The sequence below is a fragment of the Macrobrachium nipponense genome, chromosome 10, assembly GCF_015104395.2.
Source record: "Macrobrachium nipponense isolate FS-2020 chromosome 10, ASM1510439v2, whole genome shotgun sequence".
Classification (NCBI taxonomy): Eukaryota; Metazoa; Arthropoda; class Malacostraca; order Decapoda; family Palaemonidae; genus Macrobrachium; species Macrobrachium nipponense.
In genome coordinates this window covers 25,761,352-25,789,276 of record NC_087204.1, presented here as the reverse complement: position 1 = coordinate 25,789,276, position 27,925 = coordinate 25,761,352, and the positions used below count along the sequence as shown (strand labels likewise).

At 41.2% G+C, this 27,925-nt stretch overlaps 1 long non-coding RNA gene across 1 annotated transcript; it reads right to left on the bottom strand.

Annotated features, from left to right (window-relative positions):
* Positions 1 to 362: 362 nt before the first annotated feature.
* LOC135223492 (uncharacterized) lies at positions 363 to 24,700 on the bottom strand. The gene is made up of 3 exons (XR_010316515.1): positions 24,549 to 24,700; positions 14,716 to 14,792; positions 363 to 1,985 (listed from the first exon to the last, which is right to left on the bottom strand). It is a non-coding gene; the product is annotated as an uncharacterized LOC135223492 (long non-coding RNA).
* Positions 24,701 to 27,925: the final 3,225 nt, after the last annotated feature.

Genomic DNA, 27,925 nt, shown 5'->3' with positions numbered 1-27,925 from the left:
CATTAGTGTGAGATTAGGATGGATTCAGTGAATTACAAATTGGTTTTCTTTGGAAAATTGCCTTTGCTGTAGAGACAAAAGCATATTGGAGTATTTTCTCTTCTGCACTTTGTTTTTATGGTTTGCATGAACTCTGTATGGTACTGGAATAGCAATATTTTTAGTTATTGTAAATGCAAGAAGTGATATAAAAATATATAGTTGCCATTTTATTTAAGTGATATTTGCTTGCATTAGGGGTGGTCTTGATTGGGTTTTATTTTCATTTCATCACCAATACATTTCAAATAATTTTTTCTCGTGCAATACATTATCAAATAATGTGCTTCAAGGTAGCAAGTAAGAGGCAGAGCCAAGGCTTATTCAAATTTATTGACACTAATTATCCTTGACAGGTCAAGAACAGTCAGATGTGCTTTCTCACACCTGACAAATGTTGCAATTTATACACCATTTTGGAAGATATTTCAAATGAATATACATATGTCAAGACCCACAGCTTCCCAACCATGTGTTAGTAATACCAGTTCTAACAGTGACATAGTCAAAGTAGCCTCTGAAAAATGCATAACAGATCACTTGAAACTGGAGTGCTAAATGTGTTTCTAGGGAGTGCTTGGTCCATCACTTACATTTTTGTTTTGATGCGAGGATGCCTTGAAAGTAGGCCTGGGGTGGGTTGCTGCTTAGGATGTAGGCTGGTTATATAATCTGTCAGTGGAGACACTGATAATCCTCCTATTGACTATTGGCTGATACAAACACTTCTTTGCAGAATGCGGTGTGGTCCTGAGTAGGCTGGAGACGGGAGCTTGTATGCATCTATTCATATGAATGCATATTCTGCTTTTCCAAGGTCTTCAGGGACATATTTAATCTCTACTTCGTATGTTGTCTTCGCCAGCTTGACCTCTTCCAATGCTCTACGGATATCTGGAAGAGCTGTGGGTTCTGTTGAATGTCCACTGGTGTTGTCGATGCTTGCCTGTAGAGTGCTTCTGCCAGCAGTGCATTGAATGCTGCATGCTGGTCTGTTCTCAGTTCCAGCAAGACCCACAATGCCTTTCTCCAACTCCTGCCTTGATCTGGCAGAGAGTACCGATTTAAGGGAGCAGTGCAGCCACTCCACCATGCTGATCTCTTCTGGGTTGTATGCTTTTATGTGAAGATGTTTGTCACGAGGCTGGCAGCAAGGGAGTTCCATAAAGTGAAGGTGAAGTTGGCTGCTCTGTGGCTAGTTATATATTGCGGTTGGCCTAGCCTGTTTTAGTACTTCTGTAATCTCTGTCTGCTGTTGTACTTGTATTGCTTCTGGCCATCTGGTGTTGCTGTCGTCGCTGTGTTGTCTGGAACTATCCACGTTTCTGTGTGCTTTGTTGTTTTTTTGTTTGGCATGAGGCATTCTCTTGCCCACTTTTTGATGTCTTGCCTTCATTCCCTGTCAGATGTACTGCTCAGACAGGGTTCGGGCAGTGAATCTACCCGACTGACAAAGCAGGTTGTGGGCAAGGTTGAAGGCTTTCTTTCTCAACCTTAACAGTAGGTATTGGCTAGGCCATTCGAAACTCTTCTTGCAGGGGGTGGTCATCTCACCATCATTGATTGATGGGTCTTTCCACTCAAGGGCAGGGTTCCCCTGTCAAAGCTGCTGTATTTCGGGAAAGGGCGTCGGCTACGTTGTTGTTAAGAGCTTCAAGTATCTGAAGTGCAGGAGTGTTCGGCTATCAATGATAGGCAATGCTGCTATCTTGCTGACCACCCATCTCCCTTTATGGTGGTGTGTACCAACAGTTGATGGTTTGTCTGCACCAAGAATTATCATCCTACCAGCATGTGCCGGAAGTGATGTATGGCTCTGTGGACTAACGGGAACTCTTGGACAAATATAGAGTTCTTTAGCTTTGCTGACAACAACTTGCAGAAGAACAGCATTTGAGTACCACACCCATCACTGTGCTACTCGCGTCTCTCATCAGGTGATGGATCTGTGGAATAAAGGTTAAAGGTTAGTGGAGAAGCAGAGGCGATTGATTGTATGGCTATTGTTTTTCTTACCAATATAATTTTCATGTTTACCTATTAAGCAGTCATATATTGAGGCCATTATTTCAGAAAGATTAGGTATGAAATGGTGGTAATAGTCAATCATTCCCATAAATTCATGGACTGCTCTGATTATTATTGGCTTGGGAAGTCGATGATTGCTTGGACCTTTGTTGGAAGGGGGTTGACACCTTTGGGGCTTTTATGGTGGCTTAGGAATTCCAACTACTGGTTTTGCCTATTCACATTTGTCCTTTCTACCTATGAGCCTGATTTCTTTGAGTATTTGCAAGACTCGTCCGATGCCTTAAGTGCTGTTTTATGTTGGGGCTGAATACACATATCTGTATGTCATCGAAATAGATGACGCAAAGACTTGGTTGCTCTCACCCGAGTTCCAAAGCAGCTGTAGTTGAAGTGTACATGCAGAAGGGGATGATAATGGCCATTTTTTGTCTTCCTTTGTGACAGGGACTTGGAAACATCCCTTCAGAAGGTCGATCTTCATGAATATTTTTGTGCCGTCCAACTGGTTTGCCATGTCGGTGATATTTGGTAGTGGTACCTGTCCAGTACTAACTGTCATTACATTGAGTCTCCAGTAGTTGCCACAGGGTCAGCATGTTCCCAGTAGTTGCTACAGGGTCAGCATGTTCCCAGTAGTTGCCACAGGGTCAGCATGTTCCATCTGATTTTGGTACTATGTGGAGGGGAGATGCCCAAGGATGGAGGCTTTTTGGTATATGAATTCCTCTGCTCTTACCATGTCCAGAAAGCTTGTTTGGAATGGCTTAGATTTTCTGTGGCCAAAAGTCTGAAATGGGCGTGTACTGGGGACCTTCAGATGACTGGGTCACTGGACGTAGTGCTTTTTGGGTTTGGTCGGGTCGTGCTGCAGGTCATCTTTGAATACTTCCGGGAACTCCCGTAGAAGGCGCCTTATCTCTTGTGATGGAGTCAGGGTGATTGGGGCTACAGGGTGGGTCGTTTGATCAGCTTCTGTTTCATTATGCCATCAGCATGTTGTATGCTATTCCTAAGTCTGTTCCTAAGAGTGCGATGGTTATGTCTGCTGTGATGAACATCCAGTATGTGGTACTGCTTCCCATCAAATGACAAATTCATATTCTGTTTCCAGTATGTTTTCAGCAGGGCCCTGCTAGCAGTGGACACCAGTCAAGTCAATCTACATGAAGCATTCATGTAGATTGACTGGCATGAACGATTTGCATACCGTACCTGTTGAACAGGAACTGAATAATGTTTTGTTGGTGATTAAAAATTATCTTGCCTGCACCTGGAAGAAAGACAGCAGAAAGCAGGCACTAACATCTAGTTTGTTGGGTCACTGTTGCAATCCCTTTGCATGTTTATTAACATTTTTGGGCTTCATTCCTGAACTACTGACTGTCTCCAGGAAATTGTTGTGGTCCATGGTTATGCGTTAGGATGGCCTCAGTTGTCTGCCAGGGTGATTTTGTGAATAGGACCTCTATAACTAGCAGTCATGGTTGCTTGTAGATGTGTGATGGCCGCTGGTCTCCTATTGCTGCCCTACGCTGTCCTAGGAATTTCCTAGTTCTGAGGATGGGCAGCATGCTGAAGGATGACTTTTAGTGGGCCTTCAGCGCTTTGTAGATGACGGTTGTCTGTTGGTTGGCAAGCCAATCTGCGATCCTGTTCGTTAAAACGACATCTGGAAGGAACTTTAGGACTGTATTTGCTTAGCAGGATGAGATCATCATCTTAAGACCTAAAGATTGTCTCCGCTTTGAAGACCCAGCTCTGGGGTGTGGAGGGTGGTCAGTGGATGCTTGTTGCGGCCTAGCTAACCACCTGTCTCCACTTTTGGTGAAGGCGTGTGCCAACAGTTTGGTGGTCCATCAGCAGCCCATAATTGTCGTCCTTCTAGCTTATGTCAGAAGTGATGTACAGTGTGTGGACTGCCAGAACAACTCTCAGTTGAACACTAAGTACTTCTTACTGAAGAATGACAATAGGCGATCACTATCATGTGTCCATCATTAGAATGAGGGATCTGTGGGGAAATTTTTTTAGGTTTTCCTTTTAAGCAGTCATATTCTTGGGGCAAAATTTCAGCAAAGTTGGGTAATAGTTAACCATTCCCATAAATTGTTGGACTGTTTTGACTGTTATTGGCTTTGGGAAATCGGTGATTGCTTGGACCTTCGTCAGGACAGCTCAACACAGGCTTATTTGGTGGCTAAGAATTCCGCTATGTATATACTGGTTTTGCCCATTCGCATTCATTCTATTTGGACTATGTAGTCCGTATTCTTTGAGTACTTGCAGGACCTGTCTGACATCTTCATGTGCTGTTTGAAGTTGGGGTTAAATATCTGTATGTCGTCAACATAGACGACGCAGAAGGGTAGCAGCTGTAGTTGAAGGTGTACGTGCCAAAGGGGATGATAATGATCATTCTTTCTGTTTCTTAGCGATCGGTACTTGGAAGTATCCCTGCAGCAGGTCAATCTTTTTAAACATTTATGTGCCATCCATCTGGTTTCTTAAGTTGGTGATGTTCAGGTACTGTCTTTATGCTGTCTCCAGTAGTCACTGCAGGGTCACCATATGCAGTCAGGGGCTGGAGGCTTTTTGGCATATTCCTGTTCATTCCATGTCCCTGAAAGGTGTTGCAGAAGCTTGTACTGGGAGACCTTCGGTGCCTATGTGGGGCTTTGAGGGTTTGTTCAGGACGTGCTGCAGATTGTCCTTTAATACCTCCAGGAACTCTTATAGCAGGTGCCTTATCTCTGGTGATGTAGTCAGTGAGTGGGACTATGGCAGTGGTCATGTGATCAGCTGCTGTTTCAGTATGTAATGTGAATGTCCAGCTGCACTCCTTCCTGTTGAACAAATTCATAGTGTTTCCCATATATTTTCAGCAAGGCTACACTGGCAGTGGACACCAGTAGTGCTGGGGGTTGGATTTTAGCTTTCATGCAGTTTGGCTGGCACAAACGACTTGCATGCACAGTGCTGATTAGGAATTCCATTATCAATGTTTTGATTGTGATGAAAAAACAAATTTTTTTGCCTACACCTGGAAGAAAGACAGTGTAAAGCAGGCGCAGTCTCGGTTACAAGGTAATCAATTTGCCCACCGCTGATGTTTAGCTTGTTGGGTTGCTGCCGCAATCGATCCCTTTGCATGCTTTTTGACATGCAGTAGTTGTTTTAACATTTTTGGTCTTCATTCCCGAACCTCCAGTGTTAGAAACATATCCTGGGACATGCTTGTATTTGGGTTTGTTTTACCACCTGGAGCTCCAGTTAGCGGTGTATGGAGCAGCAGGCCCTCTGGATTGTTGTCTGTCTGCATGGTCTGCTGCTGTGGTTGTGGGGCAGCTGCTGCTACAGCTGGTGGTGTAGGATCAGTTGACTTGGGGGCTAGGTGGGCGGCGTAGAATGTCTTTAGGAAATCGTTGGGTTATCCGTGGTTGATGTGTTTGGAATGGCCACAACTGTTTGGCAGGCTAATTTTGTGAGTAGGACCTATCTCATAAGGTCCAACATACTTTCTGGGCAGAAGTCTGTGGCAGGGATGGTAACTAGCCATCGTAGTTGCTTGTAGATGTGCAACGGCTGCTGGTGTCCTATTGCTGCTCTACTTTTGTCTAGGATTTTCTAGCTCTGAGAGCAGGCAGCATGCTAAAGGATGACCTTAGTTGGGCTTTCAGCGCTTCGTGGGAGACGGTGGCATGTTGGTTGGTGAGCCATTCTGCAATCTGTTCAAAAACGTCATCTGGCAGGAGCTCAAGGATGATGTTAGCTTTGTGGGATATCATCTTAGATCTGATGATCACCTCAACTCTTTAGTACCAGACCTCTCGGTTGTGAAGGGCGGTAGGCGGATTCTTTCTGCTGTGGCATTGTCGTTGTCCAAGCCTATTTAACTTACTAACAAAGTGGTCATATTTCAGATCAAAAGGCATGAAAATGAATAACTGAATGAAAATGGTGGAAACATTTGGATGAAACACCAAGGGGAAAGAATCTGCAAATGCAGTTACCAAAGAAAAGAGCAAGGGTGAGTACCCGAGATCCCATGCTTCCTTCCTTTTTCTCTTCCTTCATTCAGGAGGGTGGCCACACTGCAGTTGCCCAAAGCAAGCAGTTGTGCCAGCAGGTCATTTATTTCTTAATATTTTTTGTAACTATGATTGATAAATAAATTAATATTTATTGTAACTATGGTTAATAAAATTAATTAAGTGAAAATTTCCATGTATTTTATTTCCTTTTCTTAGTTTTTATCATGTAACAAATTGCAATCTCAACATGAAACTATACAGCCTTATTGTGCATGTGTCATTTGTTATATGGTTCATATAGAAAAAACCTTTCCAGTTTGCTTACCAACCAGTTAGCTAGCTTGAACACACCGCTAGGCAGACGCGACAGCAAATTATACTTTAGTTTCTTTTTGTTACTGTTCAGTACAACTTATGCTGATGTTAACCTTTGATCACATCTGTCAAGCACCACAATTTTGAAAAATACAGTACATACAAATAGCAATGCAGTTCCACACAGTATGTAGAGTTTGACAAGCACGCATGCTTATCTTCTTTGGCTTTCAGGCTTAAAACTCTGGGTAGTGTGCCAGAGAGATCACATGAAAAACTAAACACAGGAATGAAAAGCAAAACCAAACTCATCTTCATGTGCTTCACATTGTGTGTAACCATGAATGAGAAAATGAATGTTAGCCAATGAAAAACACTGGAATGAAATATCTGCAAATCTTTAGTTTACTTAAGAGAAACAGAGGGGGTTGCTGTATGTACTTGTGCACAGATTCTGTACACTCAGACAACCAAATATAAACCAAACAAATATACTGATAGCACCTCCCACCTGTAATCTCCTATGCCATGGAATGATGGCATTTAGATGCATCAACTTCATTTTCTCTGCTTGACATCTAACTCCCCAATTCAAAAGGCTTTTTATAACTCCAAATATACCCCCAACAAGATATAAATTCCCCACCTGGACAATCATTCAGCTTCACACTTTTTTCCAGGAAATACTTAATTGCAAGGTTTATGGCTACTCAGCATATTTCATTATAATGATTTTTTATATAATTACCTTAGTTTAACCAGACAACTTAGTTAATATTAACTCTCCTAGGGCTGGCCTTAATAATGGTAAAGGACATTAATTTCAACAATATGCAATACTTTCATTTGTTTTATGGGTGTCATATGCCCAAGGTAAAAGAAGGGATAAAATCGGGAGGTTGGAACCTGGATAAAACCGACTAAAGAATGCATGAACCAAAAGGGATAAAACCAAGGAGTTTGGAACTTCCTTGGATAAAACCAACACAAATGCCCAAGGTAAAAGAAGGGATAAAATCAAGGGGCTAGAGCCTCCTAGGATAAAACCAACAAAAGAATGATAGGTGAAAGAATGGATAAAAACAAGGTGGTTAGGACCTCCTTGGATAAAACCACAAAAGAATAGTTAAAACCAAGGAGGTCAGAGCCTCAATGGATAAAACTAACAAGAATTCCTGAAGTAACCAGTTTAGTATTTTCTACTCCAGAAATTTTTAAGATCAAAATAAGGTATAGGAAGGACAAATTTTGAGATAAAAGGACAAGCCTTTGGAAAAGCAACACTCTGCTACTTAGGTGGGATACTGGACTGCGAGTACACATTCACAGATCTTGGGGAAAAAAGGGTAACAAAATCTCAACAATTAGCTTACCCAGTCTAGTGTTTTTTAACTAACTCTCAGGAATGACCTAAAGAATAGCAAAAGCCTAGACAACACAGAAAAATGATTCCTGGACTGCTGATAAGTATCCAATCAGTTTGGAAGAGAGCTTTGAGAAGATCATGTTAGAAAATAATTAAGTCACCGAGGGTTGTGGTGTCCATACAACAAGTCTTCAATGAAGGTCCAAATCAGTCCCAAATTGAGGCAGTGTACAAGATAGGGGTACAAAGGGAACTCATTCACTCTCGACACAAAAAAAATATGAAGTTTTATGATAAAACAAAGTTTAATGTATACTTACTGGCAGGTATATATATAGCTATATTCTCTGTTCCACCTGGCAGAAATTTTCAAAACTCGCGGCAATCGCTAGTAACCTATTAGTAGTTCAGGCAACCACCACCCCGTTACCGTGGCGCTAGCGCTAGGAACCGTTCCCAATTGGGCCAGATTTTCTCTGAACCCTGTCCCCTGAGGGGAGGCGGGTGGGAATTAAATTATATATACCTGCCAGGTAAGTATACATTAAACTTTGTTTTATCATAAAAACTTCATTTTAATGTATGACACTTACCTGGCAGGTATATATATAGCTGATTGACACATTTGGAGGTGGGTCAAGGACAGCAACATTCTTAGAGTATAAAAATATTATTAAAATATTATTAAAAACTCCAAGTTCCTTACCTGCTAAGGTAGCTGACTTCATAGGTCCTGCCTCTAAGCCTGCTTAAACCTTAGTAGCTCTCAACAAGGAAGTGTCCTGTATGTTGAAGAAGCTAAGACTGGAACTGACAATGGACGTGACCAATGTGTTGACAGATCCTTACAGCCCTCTTATGCCACGGCATTCAAGCTAGTAACAGATCATTTACCTGAACTACACACACCATCACCAGATAATACTAACACGACTGAGAAAAGTACCGCATCCTTTTCTCAGACGACCAATAAACACAAACACCATCACCTAATAAAATCAACTAGCTTACAAGAAGGTTATGGGGTAGTAACTCCTTTGCCCAATACTGTACCCGAGGACACGTATATGGACCTAGCGTCTGACAATTATCGAAGGTTGTCTGAAAAGTCCCTCAAGATAATGAGACGCAAATATTGAATTAGTTCTCCAATACGTTGATTCAATAATTTCCTTGAGGGCTAAATTCTTTTTAAAAGCTAATGAAGGTCGCCACTGCCCTGACTTCATGAGCCTTCACTTTCAAAATACCAAAGCTCTGCTCTTCACACAACATATGAGCCTCTTTAATTAAACTCTCTCCATTGAAGAAGGCTAGAGCGTTCTTCGTCATGGGTCTAGTGGGGTCTTTAACTGAACACCACAGAGCATCAGACCTCCCTCTGATAACTCTCGTTCTTTCTATATAAAATCTCAACGCTCTCACTGGGCAGAGAACTCTTTCTTGCTCGTTACGACCAATTCAGCTAGACCAAAACTTCAAAGGATCTTGGCCAAGGATTTTAGCCTGGATCCTCATTCTTGGCCAAGAAACCTTCTTGGAATGAACACACTGCATTGCCGTGGTCCCATCCCACCTTCTTCGATATGGCCTGAAGCTCACTAAACTCTTTTAGCAGTTGCCAATGCTACTAAAAAGATAGTCTTCTTAACAAGATCTCTCAGAGAGGATTCCTCTAACGGTTCGAATTTGCTAGAAGTTAAATACTTCAAGACCACATCCAGGTTCCACGCAGGTGGCCTGCCTTCTGATTGTTTCTTCGTCCCAAACGACCTAATCAGATCTCTCAGATCTAAGTTATTCGAGATGTCTAGATCCCTGTGTCTAAACACTGAGGTTAGCATACTCTTATAACCTTTAATTGTCGAAACTGACAAGTGTAAATCCTTCCTCAAGTAAAGAAGGAAATCTGCGATTTGGGTCACAGAGGTACTGGATGAAGACACTTTCCTGTTTTTACACCACTTCCGGAAATTGTCCCACTTCGACTGATACACCGTGATTGTGGAGGTTCTTCTGGCTCTAGCCCACTGCACTGGCCACCTCTCTAGAATATCCCCTCGCTCTGACCAGACGTTCGATAGTCTGAACGCAGTCAGACCCAGAGCGAGGGTATTCTTGTGAAACCTGTCGAAGTGGGGTTGTCTGAGTAAATCTACTCTTAGAGGAAGAGTCCTTGGCGTATCTACTGTCCATTCCAGTACCTCTGTGAACCAACTTTGGGCCGGCCAAAACGGGGCTATTAAGGTCATCCTCGTTCCTTTGCTCTCCCTGAACTTCATCACTTTCCCCAGCACCTTGAACGGAGGAAAAGCGTACAGATCTAAGTTTGACCAATCCATCAGGAATGCATCTACCGCCACTGCTTCCTGGTCTGGAATCGGAGAGCAATATGTTGGTAACCTCTTTGTTCTGGCTGTCGCAAACAGATCCACTACCGGACGGCCCCACAACTTCCACAGGCTCTGGCAAACCTCCATGTGCAACGTCCACTCCGTCGAGAGAAGTTGCTCTCTCCTGCTCAACAGGTCCGCACCCACGTTCTTCTCTCCTTGTATAAACCTGGTGAGTATCACGACCTTTTCCTCTTCTGCCCAAAGCAGAATTTCTTTTGCCAGATTGTAAAAGGGGAAAAGAATGAGTTCCCCCCTTGCTTCCGAATATATGCCAGAGCCGTGGTGTTCGTCCGAGTTGACCTGCACTGTCTTGTTTCGAATCAACTCTCTGAAGTGCTTCAAAGCCAAGAAAATTGCCAACAGTTCCTTCCTGTTTATGTGCCACTTTGTTTCGTCCTTGTTCCAAGTCCCGACACCTCTTGAGGGCCTAATGTCGCTCCCCAACCCGCGTCCGACGCGTCGGAAAACAAGACGAGGTCTGGGTTCTTCTGCTGAAGCGACATCCCTCTTGCTAACCTGCCTGGAGTTAGCCACCACTTTAATTCCTCCTTTACTTCGGTCGGAATTAGAAACTGGAAGGAATCCGGTTGCGATTTTCTTGGCCATGAATCCTTCAGGAAAAAACTGAAGAGGTCTCATGTGCAGTCTTCCTAAAGAAATGAACCTCTCTAGTGAATGAGAGTGTGCCCAGTAGACTCATCCACTCTTGCAGAGCATCGGTCTTTCTTTAGAAAATCTGCACCTTCCTGACTGCATTGGGCTTGCCTATTTCGGGGGACGGAAAAGCCCGAAAAGTCACTGCCGATATCTGAATCCCCAAATAAACTATCTGTTGTTGGGGCTCCAATGGGACTTTCCCATATTCACTACCATACCTAGGTCTTTTGCTAAGTCCAATGTTTGACTTACGTCCTCCAGACATTGACTTCTCGACTGGGATCTTATCAACCAGTCGTCCAGATACAAAGACACTCTGATCCCTCTTAAATGTAGCCATCTCGCCACATTGGACATCATCCTCGTGAATACTTGAGGGGCGTGCAAAGGCCGAAGCATAGGCCTTGAACTGAAAAGACCCTGTCCTGAATCACAAACCTTAGATACTTCCTGCTTCCTGGATGAATCGGAATATGAAAGTATGCGTCTTGTAAGTCCAGAGTCGCCATCCAGTCCCCTGGGACGTACCGCTGCCAGTACTGAATCGTTCGTCTCCATAGTGAACTTGGTCTTTTTCTACGAAAAGATTCAGTTGACTTACGTCCAGCACTGGCCTCCAACCTCCCGAGGACTTTGCAACCAGGAACAGACTGTTGTAAAATCCCGGAGATTCGTGATCCAGAACAGGCTCTATTGCTCCTTTCTCTAGCATGGAAGCTACTTGCTCCCACAGAGCCCGCTTTCTTCTCTAAATCGTTGTAATTTGCCCCGAGGGCTCTCGGAGATGTTGCGAGAGGAGGTCCTTTTCTTTTCACGAAAGGAATCTTGTATCCTTCCCGAGCTACGTTGACAGCCCAGGGATCTGCCGTCATTTGTTGCCAAACTTCCCAAAAACCTTGAAGTCTGGCTCCCACTGTCGTCTGGAGGACCGAGTTTCTATTCTTTAGAGGGGGGTCTTGGCTCCTCTTTTCGCGGGTACTCTCTTACCCCTAAAAGGCGGGTCGAGCGAATGTTCTTCCCTCGAAAGGGCTGTTGCGACGGTCTAGTCTCCTTTGGCGTCTTCTTCACCAACTTGGTTGGTAAGAACTTTCTTACCGAAGACGAAAGAAGATCTTGAGTGGCTTTCTGCGAAAGGGATAGAGCTATATCCCTAATCACCTCTGAAGGAAACAGCTGTTTCGAAAGGGGAGAGAACAGTAACTCCGATTTCTGAGAGTTAGAAACTCCTTTTGAGGCGAACGAACACAACAGCGATCTCTTCTTAAGCACTCCTGCTGTGAATAACGAAGCCAGCTCATTCGTTCCGTCTCTAAGAGCCTTATCCATGCAGGACATAATGCTCTTAGCTGTTTCTAAGTCCTGCGAATCCTCTTCTCCTATGGAATTCGCTAGCGCTCCCAAAGACCAATCCAAGAAATTAAAGACTTCGAAAGTCCTAAAAATCCCTTTAAATAGATGGTCAAATTCCGAAGACGTCCACCAGACCTTGGCCGACTGTAACGCCTGTCTGCGTGAGCTGTCCACTATACTGGAGAAGTCCCCCTGGGAGGAGGCAGGTACTCCCAGGCCTAGACTTTCTCCAGTAGCGTACCATACTCCTGATTTAGAAGCTAACTTAGCTGGAGGAAAAACAAACGAGTATTTTCCCCGCGTTCTTTCTTGTCCTTCATCCAGTCATTCACCCGTTGAAGGGCCTTCTTCGCCGAAATTGACATCGTCATTTTCAGGAAGGAGGACTTCTTTGGAGTCCTAGTCTTGGAAAACTGTGATAAGGGGGATAACGGAGCTGTCGGTTTAAATTCCCCCTCAAAAACGGCAATAAGACGTGAAGTCAGAACCTTATAATCTGAAGAAGGTTCTGTATTCTTTTCTTCAATTACTTCCACTCTTCTTCTGCTGAAGAAATATCTTGCAAGTCGTCGTGTATTGACGCTTCGTTGACGGACTAGCGTCTGCCGCCTGCGTCCTGCGGCTAGCGAGGCATCGGCGTCCTGCCGCCTCTCGATGTCTTGCCGCCTGCGTCCTGCGGCTACCGATGCGTCTGCGTCCTGCCGCCTGCGTCCTGCGTCCATCTTAGAAACGCCTGCTTCCTGTCGCCTGCGTCCTGCGTCCACCATTGGTCCCGCGTCCTGCCGTTTGCGTCCTGCTTCTTCGGAAACTACATTCCTCCTAGCGCCAGTTCGCCCTGCGTCCTCGGCGAATGCGTCCTTGTCTTCCCTTTTAGAAGACTTAATGGGAAGGGAATCATCCTTACGCCTCGCAAGATGGTTGTTCAGTAGCATCCCAAGACTTCACCAGCACTGCCAACTTGGACTGCATTTCCGTAAGAAATGCTTCGTACTATCCTCCTGCATGGTAGACGACGAAGGATGAGGATTACGAGCTGGACTGCGACCTAAAGGAGAGCGATCCTGTACTCTACCCGACGGAGAAATACGAGGAGAGGATACATAAGAAAGATGGAGGCGATTCTCCCATGGAAATACCATGCCGAGACGGACGTATATCACCAGTGCGTCCTGCGTCCTCTCTAGTACGAAAAATCCTTTTCCTCTTGATCGGCACTGCGTCCCCGTCTTCCGAGGATGACAACACCTCCGGACTACTCCAAGCCTCACTGTCTTGCGCCTGTCTCTCGAGAGCCGTTGACGTCCTGAACGTCCTCTTGAGTGGGCGAGACACCACTGCATACCTACGTTCTCGCTCGGAAGTCGAACCTTCCGAGGACGCACACTTCCCAGTTACGCCTTTTCTGCGGCGAACTGCAACAGTCCTGGGAACTTGCAACAGCACTGTTCGAAGGGACGCCTGACCGTGGCAAAATCTCTCTCGCCTCCCTTCGACTGTCGACATGCTTCTCCCTTGGGTCTGGGAGCTTGACAGAGGTCTAGGTCTAGGAGCACGAGAGAGACGATCAGACGCCCCCTCCACTACACTTTCACTGACATCGAAAGCACTAACTTTGTCTGTAAGTCGCTGTATCTGGTCGCCCTGGACGCAAGGGCAGCGAACACTTTCACAATATTTGTATCGTTCGTCTCCTCCGATACAGCAGCGGGCGCAGGAGATACCCTGGGAGAAGGAACTACCAATTCTACATTAGAAGGAGCTGGAGAGGAAATACAATCACTCCTTTTACTCGAAGAATTTGACTTCTCACTACGAGAAACAGATCTCCTTACACCGATCTTTCTCAAGTCTCTCAACATATTTCATAAAGACCTTCCATTCTTCTCTGATAAATTCTCACATTCAATGCATCTATTCTCCCAAGTACACATTCTCCCTACATTTCTTACAAACGGTATGAGGGTCGACCGAAGCTTTCGGCAGTCTTACCTTACACCCCTCTTTTACACACACTCTAAAACATACTTCCAGAGTCAGACATCTTAAAGAACAATCCAAAGCGAATGCCAAGCTAACGTTTCCGATTACAATACCAAAATCCAAGATCAGTCAGCAACGAGAATGAAAATTCTAGCAGGGAACCACCAACAATGTTGCCGGTTCGGCTGGCAGAGAAAATCTGCCCAATTGGGAACGGTTCCTAGCGCTAGCGCCACTGTAACGGGGTGGTGTTGCCTGAACTACTAATAGGTTACTAGCGATTGCCGCGAGTTTTGAAAATTTCTGCCAGGTGGAACAGAGAATATAGCTATATATATACCTGCCAGGTAAGTGTCATACATTAAAATGACAATTTAAAATCAATTTGTAGGTTTCATAACTAACAAACCTGCAGTCTTAACACAAGGGAAAAAGTCTCTAGTGCCAGCTGGAGCCCAGCAAAGTGAAAAAAAGTTACAAGGAATTGGTGTCATATGTTAAAACCAAAGGTTTGTTCTGTATATGAACTAAAACATTAAAAGATAATTACCAGCAATCCTCCATCTACCCACATTACAAGGCAAACTGTAGGAGAAAGTTCATGGCTCAACCTTGTTACCTGGTTTCCTGAAATGTAGAAAGAGTTCCTTTATAAATTAAGTATGAAACTACCACAACTGCTTTAATTTAGAAAATCTACTACCGTGATCACAGATCAAGACAACTTCCCAATGAACTGAGGAAACTTTAATGTCTCTCCCTCAATCTCATTAAGATTGAACTGAATATAGTTGTTGGAATATAAAATTAATTATATATCAGATATTATGGCTGACAAAATTCTTGGAAAAGTTTGGTCACATAAATGAGCCAATTTCACAAACCTGACAAAACTTTACCTAAAACACATTTAGGGAGAGCAAGGAAAGCTGAAACAGCTTACCTAAAAGGGTAAGATATATTCTCTTCACTAGCTACAAAAACTAAAGCCTTACAATATAGATTCTATACCCTACTAAGAATTAATACCTACAACTGAAAATTCACAGTTTGTTAAAGAACCTCTCAGACCTAATAGAACACAGATTACAAAACTAAAAGTATCTCAAAACAACCAAATCCTCAACTGTAAAATCACCAAGATAAGCTCCATCCCTTCCTTTGCAAAACAATCCTGTTAAATGGTTTGTTATGGCAGTGTAAAAGCTTTAGTTAGTACTACAAAGGGTTAAGATGATAATGTACCTTAAAATTAGAGGCCTGAATATTAGTTTCATAATTATACAGTATCATTTGTTTAGACTCATCTTTACAAGAAAACCACAAAACACTAACTTCTAATGACTAAAGGTATTAGACCCACAAACCAATACAATTATAAAACCCACATACAATATAAAACTATCATCACTTGACCATTGTGAAGTGTAAATTACATGACTGATACAATTATTTTCAAGTTTATCTCAAGTGAATTTTGGATTACTCGGCAAAAGAAGTTCAAGATGACAGAAGGTTCATAAGCGATTATTGGTTAGCAGAAACATTAAAAGAATACGATGAAGTACTGAAATACAATATTACAAGCTGGGTGACTAGGAAGGAATATGTGCAATGTGTGGCTGATTATTCTTCAAAGGTGATCCAGAAAATGGTACTTGAAAGTGAGCACTCTGCTCAAGTGTTCAAATCTGTAGTTTGTTGAACTTTTAGCAACTTTTCAAAATCCTCATGTTAAATGCTGTGCATCAGTCTGATAAGTTTCAGGTTGGAAATATGAGGAAGAGGTTGGACACGTTGCAAAAAATTTGAATTCTAATCACTTATCTGGTATGAAGTTCAGGTCTACATGCATCATGATTAACTTGCCTACTATTACTGACTAATATTCAAGACACTTTCGTTAATATGTTTATTTTTCTTTAGGGTTCACCCATGCTATGCATGATTTATACTGAACTAAGCAAACTATCCCAAATAATATCCTAACTTATCTGCCTTTACTGACTAATATTCAAGACACTTTTGTAGATTAATAGGTTTATTTTTCTTTTAGGGTTCATCCATGCTATGTGAGATGTACGTATATGCTAATTTGTTGATTGACTGATAAATCCCAAACAATAACCTAAAAGTAAATAAAATCCAGATAACAAAGGAACAAAATATAGATCCAGATGGGGGCACTCGTGAAGATGCTCTATTGAAAGCAGATTAATTCTGTCTAGTTTCAAACTTCCACTTGGGCATCGATAATACAGTATAAGGTTTCCTGCAGTCAACTGACTAGATGAAGAGTAAAATGAAAAAGGCAATGGTGTGTATCTCCAAAGAACTATGGAATTTGGGTACATAATTTCACATTTTGGTATTGTCCTTTTATATCAAGTTTGTTCAATAATATTTTCATTAGGCAAGAATTGGTAAGACAAGGTACTGTATACATGAATGACAGAAGAACAATCTCCATTTATGCATGATGGTCTAGCTTTCTAAGCTTGACTTTCATACCTTCAACCATTTAGGATCTATAGAAGCAAGAGGACAAGAGGAAAAAAAAACAGTATTCACTGCTATCTCACAGGAAGGTAACATAAGAATAGTACCTGAAACTACAGAACTTATTCAAGAAATATGAATAGTCAAATGTCAGAACTTAAGAAATATGAATATTCAAATGTCAGATATGATATCTACTACATTTGAGTAGTGACATAGTATGTACAAGGCATATTTAGTTTTGCAGTACAACCAACGGTTTCCTGCAATTAAAATTAGTACGTATACATTAAAACCAGCTGTGCATTAAATTCTGGTGAAACTTGAAATATTTAATAAAGATTTACTTGTATAACTAATGGATCATACTAGTCGAAATGTCTCCTGCCAAGCCTTTCATCCAGATTATGAATGGTTATCATCTTTTGCCTCTTTGAATAAAACCTTGATCATGTTTGTCAGTAAGGTACCAACACCAGCGAAGAACATAATGAACAACGGCTTTATCACCAACTCAGAATTATCAAGGCATTGGTTAATATGTCAGTGTTTCTTCCAATGGATTCATTAATTTGTCACTTCAAAAAAAAGTTTGGCTACCATGACAATTTGGCCTGGCCTAGGTGTCCTATATGTACTTGCCTTATGGTCCTATGTACTGTTTATAAAAACACTTTTATCTGCTATTCATTGTCATATTAAATTTTATTTTTTTTATTACTAAAAATACCACTGCTACTTTAAAGGCTTTTGGAAACTGACATCATAGACCTAGTAAAACATACTGCAAAGTAATATCTCTCTTTTCCAAAGGTATTGTTAGCTAACATGAAGATTGACTGGACTTAAAGTCTACCCCTATAATAACTACTATGTATTGAGTCTTGAATAATTGTTAAAACTTTCTTACATGATGATTAGTAAAGGGTGTGTACAGTATAATTATGGAAACAGTTACTTATGTTGTAAAATTAATGGTTGCGAAAACCTAAAAACTTACTAAACCTCACTCCCTGTTCTAGAGTAGAAGAATCTTTTCTATCTATTCTTATTCTTATCTGGTTCTCACATCTGCTTATACTTTTAAATAAATATTCATGATTTCATCAGACCAACCAATGCACTGATCTTGCATTCGTTGTTCCTACATTTAACTATTTTAACACACTGGTTGTGACCATTATAAATTGAAGAGTAAAGCTAGGGATGCACTCTCTCACCTTACAGACTGAAAACGACAGTCTTCTCCTCTTTGGAAGATATCCTATATAATAAATATAAATCACTAATAAACCCAAACAAAATTCAGATAACAATCTGATCAATCAAATCACGTAGTACACATACTACTGCATCCTTACAGGCTGATACGAGAAAAAAAAAAAAAAGAGAAACTATTGATGCTCAAACCACCCAAGAGATGAATGAATAGACTGTTCACTAACAATCCTATCATTTTTTTAAAAATGTTCATTCTTACAGTCATCCCACCTGATGCAGGAATACAGCTATCATAATAGAGGGGTAGGATAAGATTCAACTAAAAAAAAATATTGTTTCATCTTGTTTACAGCAGTAGCATCTTCTCCCCCCCATCCCCTATGCTTTATCGCTGGTCCTATTTATAACTTTTTTTGTAGTTTATTGCCAATTTTTTTGCTGCTGAAACTGCAACTTGTTGTACCAACTAATCTGTGTCGTCTGCTCACGAATGTGAAGTTTTAAAAATAAGTCGAGGTTCATAAAGGAATTATGGAACTGGCATGCTCCCCCATCTGTTTTTTTAATCTTTGTGGGAAGAGAGAGAGGAATAAAAGAATCAGAGAAGTCATGAGTTTCCTTTCTCCCAAGGATTTTGTGGTTTACGAGGAGACTATCTCAAAATGAGAGGCTCATGGCCCAACACCACCACCAATGACTGGCTGTGAATTCCATGTTGCATGGCATAATCTTACTTTTGAAGAACACATTTCCCCTCTCATCTTCTCCTGTTGCTCTAATTTTAGCCAACTGACAATAATTATACTGACATAATCTAGGTTACTGCAGAATCTTATCAAGAACAAGATGTACCTGCAACACCAACTTTCCATTAAACAGACAGTACAATAATATGAATGCTTGAATTTATGAATAAGCAAGGGCAGTGCTATAAGAACTTAAACCAAAGTGGTTTAATGTGTATATGTTTACATTCGAGGTAACATCAGGTCACTTCTTCATATATGTGGTGAACTGAGTAGGTTAAACACAATGCCAAAAAGCCTGCTTATGTTTGGTATCTTCCAATATATACCTGCGGCTAAACATTCAATTTTTATGTTATCTTTTGTTACACGGTGGAAACCTTACAGTAGGACTTTGAATACACTTGAAGAACCAATGACAGTAATTCAGGTATGTGGACTTCCTTATTGACAATTATGAAGCTAGGGTAACTAACTAAATATGCTTAAAGTTACATAAGGGGAGGAATAAATATCCAGCAGCCATGAGGGATTGTGTCCTAGATTAGCTTAGATTTACATAAGTTATGTTACGAAAGTATTTGGTAGTATGTAATGCAATACTTTGCCGTCTCTTTGAAGTGATATACAACCTACCCAATAATTAACAAGAGAAAGTGCCCTACATGGTGTTGGAATGGGTTAGAATACAATACAATCTAAGCTAAAAGCCTAGCACAGGACCTATGAGGTCATTCTCATTCAGTACTGAAAATGTTGAAAAACTTTTTTGGAGAGGGTAGAAGTTAAAATGGAAGAAAGAACATTCAAACAGAGGTATTGTAAAAGATATGAAAGGGGTTGCAGTTCATGACAGAAAGGACACTGCAAAAAGCCTTAAGTAATGCCTACAGTGCACCTGCTATGGGGCCCATGTGGTGCCCACTGGCTAGGAGTTGTGGTAATGTGAGAAGATGAACAGGGCCATGCAGAGTACTGGTTTGACACAGGCATTCATAGTTAAAAGAGGGACCTCAGCATTGTTAATATATAATCACTAAATTAATTAGACCAAAAATCCATAGACTAAATCATTTAAAATTCACTAAAACTATGAGCCAGTAATAATACAATAAATATCTGACTGACAAAACATCCATCTCCAAATTCATATAAAAATACCATTGAGGAAAAAGTATGTAAATAGGTAACAGAAAAAAATTTCCAAAGATTACAACACAAAATGCACTTGTTTGAGCACTTGTCTAGCTTTATGGCAAAAGGCTGAGCATAAATTCACAAAAAAGGTATATACCTATATTGAATGAAGCTATAGTTGCTTCTTTCATTGTCTAGTTCATTTTAAGCAGTGACTGGTGTAAAAATTGCAGTATTACTACTATTTATATTTAAACCACTAAATCATTCCCGGCTATAAAATATCACTTTCCAATGTTTTAAAGTGAGCTGTGAACATCTTTTACATTAATTTCACTGGCAAACCAGTACCTTAGGAGATTATACACACCATCCTTACCTACAGCCCACAATTTGGGGGAAGAACTAAGAAAGTGGGATTTTTGGGTAGGAGGAAAAAGAACAAGTGAAATACAAAGATATTAATTCCAATGATACGTCTTACTCCTATTACAGTGAGTTTATGGTATGTCTTGATGCTAATACCATGCATTAGGCATGGTTAGATAAGCAACATTAAGTTAGAAGTTAGATCATTTGCAAAAAAAATTGTCAGAAACATTCAAAAAACACATCAAACCGGAAAATTATATTTTCAGGTCTAAAATATGATAATGGCTCAAAGAATGCCCACTGACTTCAAAACTACCTAGTTCTACTGGCACTTGTCTGGCCTAAGGTCGACAAGATAGGCTATGTAAGAAGGCAAAAAATGGGGGTAAAACTTGTTGCACAGCCTGATTCCTGCCAGTTGCTGACCAGAAAAGGTTATCGCTTTTCGGGGGTCCAGGCCAAGTCAGGGCACGGTGCCCTAAGTTAGGACCTAGCATCAGCCTATTGGAGAGGTTATGTCCCTTTGTGGTAGATCTAAGTTACTATTCCGCGGCGAGCTAGCCTGTAGCAATTGACGTTTCCCTATGTTATTTTACTTACTGTACAAGATTCGAAAGTAATATTCATTCGCCCGACTGTAACTAAACTGTAATTTACCTTTGAAGGCTACGACGGTATCGACGGGTGCGATGTACCGACGTAAAGGTAAATAACAGTTTGGTTGCAGTGGAACGACAAAATATCCTCTTAATCTCTTGTAAAGCAAGTAATATAACATAGGAAACCGTCAACTGCCATACTAGACTAACTCAATTGGGCACTGATCGAAGTGTTGGTTGGGAAGGAGTAATGTAACAAAGCGGGCATGTTTGAACTCCGCAACCAGGACGTGAGGATGGGTTGTTATGTAGTGATAGGTATGGCGGATAACAACTAGGGGGAAACATCAGTACAGGCCAACCCTCATCACGGTAGACGGGTGTCCTTATTCACCTCGATATTTAATTGGTGAAACATGAATACAATTGCAACTCTAAGCATACCATTTAAAAGACTGAAGTTTCGTCAACTATTGTGATATATGAAAGCCCCATACGAACTAAAATAAGCATGTGAGCTCTTCGTAAAATATGTTTTCAAGGCAGTTTTGAAATCCAATATGGCGGCTACGTTTTTCATTGGACGGTTCTCATCAGTGACGGACACCATCTTTCCCCAGCCTTCCCAGCACTCATTTGAACAATGTTAGCGTATGTATGTAACGTTTATTGATCTTACTCAAGATTGCAGTTGTAATCAGCACAATAAAACAACATTTTGTGGCCTATATTAGTGAAAGTATGAAACTTGTTATTCCCGGGGTTATGGTTGGAACTGAAATTCATTCTTACCTTGTAATCGGCGGTTTTTATCCATTACTGCCATCACAACTGAAACTCCACAGTGCTTATTTGATTGTTATTATACACATTTTGGTCTCAGTTCACTCCACATTGCACTTTAAACCCAGTTGCTGTCCCTGGTTTCTAAGCGCGCGCGCCATAAACACAATTACAAACAGCAGACGACGACAGACGACGAAACTGCAAAGTTTTATTCCCTAAACTGTTTACTTACTCGTTATTTAGTTTAAATTTACATTGTTATTTAAAAATTTTGATTTAATTCATGTATATTATCCCTTTTTTGCAACCAAATTACCCCGAAAAATTACAGATATTTCTAACTTAGATAAAATCAAATGTTTCTAACGTTTTCGTACATCTGGCTGCCGAAAACCATAGAGGAACGAATACGGAAAAGTGCATAGAGGAACGACTACGTTTTTTTTTTTTTTTTACTTTTTTGTTTTTGCTAGCACTTTCATTGATTTCAGTCTTTATTAGTATTTTGAATTCTTAAATAATCGTATGCCAGAAATAAATGTAACCTTTAAGGTTTGCATGCTAACGAATGGCAAAATCATCGTTGCCAACATTAGTGGAGGCTTCACACATACGCCGTTCCATTATCCTGTTAAGCGTCCGCCCCTGATGAGCTCGCTGCTAACGTACCGTCACGCTGTTTTTGTAATCAGCGATCATAGCACTGATGATAGTTTTTCAAAGTTAATATTGATTTTTATGCTTGTTATTCATACTGTAATTAACTGTAGGAAATTCTCTCTCTCTCTCTCTCTCTCTCTCTCTCTCTCTCGGAGTCCAGTCACTCGGCAAAGAAAAGTCATCTTCACTCCCGCAATTGGAAGAAAAGTTTGTATCATCACTGGAGGATTCAGAACTAAAGCTCTCATCATCAAATAGGTTATCAATATCACACTCCTCATCTAGTATTTGATTGATCTCACCTAAAGAAATATGCCTCCTCTTTGGGGACATTCATTGTGAAAGACGCGAAATCCAATTTGTCTCGATAAACGCCCATAGCGTATTGAAAGAAAACCAACAGGGACAGGCAGTTTTCTAGCATAAGCGACCACCAGGAAAGAGTTGCCAGGCTGGAAATAAGTTTCCCATGTGCTGAGAGTGTTACCAAATGATGTTCCTACACTTTCTATACGAGTAAACGTACGTTATACGGGGCTGACGGCTTGACAAGCACAGTTAAAGTCTTGAACGTAATATCCCGTTGAAGGCGCTACCGAGTAGATCGCGGTAAACGTATTATTACGTGGGTGACGCTTAACAGGTTATAAACTGTTTCCATGAATTCTAGTTGTCATAGTAATGCAATAATGATAAAATTGCTTTAATATTTATGTATATACTTCCAATACATAGCCTAATTTCACCAATTTCAACGTTTTGTGTGTAGTCTTATACCCAGTTTGGAGGGTCAACACATACCGAATGGCAACAGAGAGAGAGAGAGAGAGAGAGAAAGGAAGGCGGAGGAGGGGTAAACGAAGAAGAAAAGGGATGGCGGTGGAGGGGGGGGGGGTGTGTTGGGGAGAGGGTAGGTGGAGCTTTATACGCGTGTTCGTATCCATTTCTGCATAATGGAGTTTTTGTCTCTTGGTACAAGGACAAGTGTCGTTATTCTTTACGATTAGTGATTCACGATACCCTTATAAATTACGGCACTGGGTGTAATGCACTATAGCAAAATCTCGTTCTGTTAAGAGTGTTCGTTACAGAAATAGGTATTGCCCAAAAACCTGCTTACGCACTGTCTCTGAAACCCATAGTAGACATGCTTCTTAGTTGTCAATCAAGTTTTTATAACCAAGTATTTTTTACAAGCTAGCTATTGAATAAATTTGTATTTTTCTCAGTCAAACATATGCCCCTCAATGCTAACTTTCCTCTTTTAACGACTTTCTGGTCATTGCAAATTCGGCCCCCATAATTTCTTATGGTGCGAAAACAGACAGAGGCCCATGGACCGAAAACGATTGCGTCACACTACGGCGATAATCCAGCAGTAAAACATCTTCATATATCCAAAAAGTAAATAATAAAGATATATATGCGCATTACGATTATAACAATTACATGTATAGCTGATAACAATCTGCATGAATAACTGGTAAACTGTTCTGCAATGACAGTTGAGTATAGCAATTATTTACAATAGGTACGAAAGTCAAGGATGTCGTGACGTCATAATACAGAACTTGAAAGAACGTTCTAATTCAGAAAAATAATTACTTAAATTTGAGTCAGAGTCGAGTTACTTTTTCAATAACGAATATTTTCAAATTAATCATCATAAATATGTAAAATATTGATGTTTTACTACTTATTTAAAAATTAGCCAAGAGCACGCTTCTCGTCATCTTCTACCCAACAGCTGTTTACGCCTGGCTTGTTGTTGATGAGAAATCGTGTTTCGATTGTTGTGATAAAAGTGCTCCAGCGTCTGTGGGTACAAGTGGTGTGCGGATTTATCACAGGAAATGGTTAGTTTATTGACACAAGCTACTCCGTAAACATCGAGATGGCGTCAATCTTCTAAATACCTCGAGTTGTAAGTAAAAATGTTGAACGCGTTTTGGCGAGATTTGCACTACGTTTGAGACCGTTTTCAGTACCCTCTGTTTAAATCTGTTAAATCTTAAAATTTGGCCTTAATTTCTAACTTTGGGGAAAATACTTACTTCGAAAGGAGAGTAGAGGTCTTTAGCTCCGTTTCTCACCAACAACAAGTCGCGACTGATGCCCATCTCGGGTGTCAGGACGCGTTATAATGTACTTTTTCGGAGGGTGGCTTGCATTGATGGTAGGTGGCCTGCGTGGCCTGCTGTGATGATCTACCTTACTACCCAACAAACAACAACACTTGTAAACGAAAAGCAGCAAAATTACAACACCATAACACACCTGAGATAACGGTATACCTATACCGAGAATCAGAGATACCTGACTAACTAGTAAAACAATAATAACGAATAGTTTGGGAATCTTACCTTAAAGAGGTGGAGGGTACAAATCCGCTGCGGCTTTGATGAATGCATGGTCAACCTCGTCTTCGGGTCTTGGAAATGTAACTTGAAATACGCTACAGACAAGTACCCGACGAAGTTGTACCGTCTACGTCCGCACCTGGCCGTCGGTCTCCCGAAGTTTGCCCTCCACCTCCTCGCAATAGCATTTGTATGGGCATCGATTACTGGGTCCACAAAGTGGATGGAGTGAGTGACAGTTAAATGAACGTATCCTTCGTCCCCAAGGCAATCATAAGCTCTCCAGCAATCGGAGACAACAGTGGTCCCCGGCACAATGTATTCCATGATAACTGCAAGCAATGTTTTGCTAGTCGTATCGGGAACAGGTACCACGAAAAACTGTCCCGTCTGTCTGCAGAAACCGCAAAACATCCACTGTCCTTCACTAACCCGATCGACATTGTACTTTCTCTTCCCAAATTTCGCCTCATCAATACTCGACAGTTGTACCGGGACCACCTATTTGTTTCTTGTGCCGGATGCACCAATGAACTATGACCTGAAATAAAAAAGGACTGTTAGGGTATGAAAATAAAGTAGGGTAAACTATCTACAGAAAAAATAATAATGGTTGGGGTACACAAATACAAACCACTTACTTCCCGGGCGAAGCTGGACCAATCATTTATAGCCATATCACTTAGTGCAAGCTCTGTCCTCGCAACCCTGTAGGAGAAAAAGTCACTGACATACAGGTATACGAAGAAGAGGGCAGTCTCAACATCCAGGCGGGTCCTAGAAAACCATGTGCCCTTAAATATGTTAAGGTAGTAGTCACACCTCTTCTTGGCCTTCTTTCTGTACGGGGCATAAGACCTGTCGCATCTGAAAGGAAATGGAGAAGAAAAATGCCAGTTACAACCTTCAAGACAGGGAAATACTACCTAGCTACCTAGGTATAACGGAGGAACAAAACTAATGGTATAGATGAATAAAAAATGTTTTAAACTAGTTTAGGACTGAAACACATATTACGTTTTCGTGTAAAACCAACAACTAATGTGTTAGTTCCTGAACCCCTTCTTTAGCAGGTCAAGTCTGCACTCTTTACCACAATGGGGGCAAAAAGCCTGCTTCTTTAAAAGCCCGTGGTCTTGGCAGAGCTGTATTAAGCGGTCATAATGTCCCGAATAATAACACGAGAAATCCTTGTAGCTTAAGTAACAATTGTTGCAGGTCCGTGGTAAAGTCTCATTAGTAAGGGGCTCGGAGGAGCTGGAGGTTGCCGGGGTGCAGTTAGCCATGGTGTTCGGTCGATCTGTGGCGCGAGTGTCAGAGTGACTGTTGCTGGGTGGTAGGCGTGTCCCGTCCCTACCTGCACTAGAACTATACTCTGTTTTTTTTCATCTGTCCTTCCGCCTGTGGTGTTTTTGTATGGTAACACTGCGTCCCGGGCTTTAAATAGTTACGCTACGTATAAGTTTTAGGTAAATAAAACGATATCTGGGTGTACATTTGCAACTGAAAAGTGTTTTAATAATTTACTGTGTGCGAATTACACCATCAATATTCGAAATAGGTTATAGTTATTATTGTTGAATGTAAGCTCCCTTTTCAGGGTGGCGAATGGAACAGCCTGACGCAGTGGCGGGAAAATTGCTTCTCTCGCTGTTCACTACGGCAAGATGTCAACGTATTACTTCATTATACGTAAGTATATCAGTATGTACTGTTAATTTTTATAAAGTGCGTTTCAGCCACATGCGATATGACGTAACTTGGTTTTAGCATCTGTTTGATGGAATTTGCGTCTGGCTGTTCCATTCGCCACCCCGAAAAGGCAGCTTACATTCAACAATAATAACAATATCCTATTTCGAATATTAACGGTGTAATTCGCATACAGTAAATTATTAAAACACTTTTCAGTTGCAAATGTACAACCAGATATCCTTTATTTACCTAAAACTTTCACAGCGTAACTATTTCAAGACCGGGACGCAGTGTTACCAAACAAAAACACCACAGGCGGATGGACAGATGAAAAAAAACAGAGTATAGGTATCGCACCGTATCGGCGGGAGGAAATTATGAGACAGCGCATGCGCAATACAATCGGCATCATAACGATAGTAGTACTGGCTGGATTTTGCCTATGTAACGGCTTCATTGTCCGTTTATTTATCGTTTATTTCAGCTTGTATTTCGTTTCAAACGTCATAAATAATAGGAAATAAGACAATAACACGGAAAAAGCTTCCCCCAAGTGCTTCTCCCCATCCAAAACCCCGCATTCCCACCGGGTCCCCCTTTCCGTAGGATAGTTTAAAGGTAAATTACAGGTTATTACAGCCGGACAAAAAAAACATTACTTTAAATTCTTGTTTATGAGGTACAACTATATAGAAATGCGACAACTGCCATGGTCTAGCTCGCCGGAAGAGTTAAAAAGATCTACCCTGAAAAAATTAACTGCTTCGGGTGAAATTTTCATTGACACCGCCTACGTAGGTACAAGCCCCACGAGGAACCGAGTGCAGAATGTCGGGAACTTGTCAAACGACTATTAAAATGGAACAGCCAACCCACGGACATAGGACCTAGGCTATATGCGTTTACAAAATTATACGAATCACAAACCAAACTAACTAGCATGCAGCAATCAAGGTTCGAAAGCCTAAAGTACGAAATAGGTAAGAATTCCTCTAGGTAGTGCTAGCCGTTCCCTCTACCGGCATGGAATCTGTCTAGGCCGGGTAAAACAAGATAGATACATCATACGCTGAGAAGGCTTCAATTAGGCTACAAACATACGAGACATTGAATTACCAATATAATACGATTACTGACAATCTTTTCGGAGTTTCGTTTAACTTAAATGGAAATGCATTTAATGCAGACCCTGGCACCATTGTTAAAGAGCGATATGTCGTACTTGGAAAATATAAACAATGTTCTCGTATAGGATATTTAGTCTTAATATAAAACGGGCTAGATCTACATTACTATTCCGCAGCGGCCTAGACTATGGCAGTTGCGGTTTTTCTATGCAGTTTTACTCCCGAACAAGAATTTTAAGTAATATTTTATTCGGACGACTGTAATTATCCCCCAGGGGCTCGTACTAAACACGGCGAAATGCATTTACGCCCCAATTCCTGGTGGCTTTCGTATTCGCGGGGACGAACGATGCGGTCATGCGGAACGCTTATATAGAAATACCTAAAAGGGTAACCATGACAATAAAATCCAATTTAAGGTAAGACAAATTAGAAAGCAATAATTTACTTTTTAATAAAAAACTTACGTCTACCAGTTGCCTTGCAAGTCCTGCTGCAGCATTAAAGAAAACGGGTTATATAAGAAAACTGGTAAGGGTAGACTTCGATATAATTAGT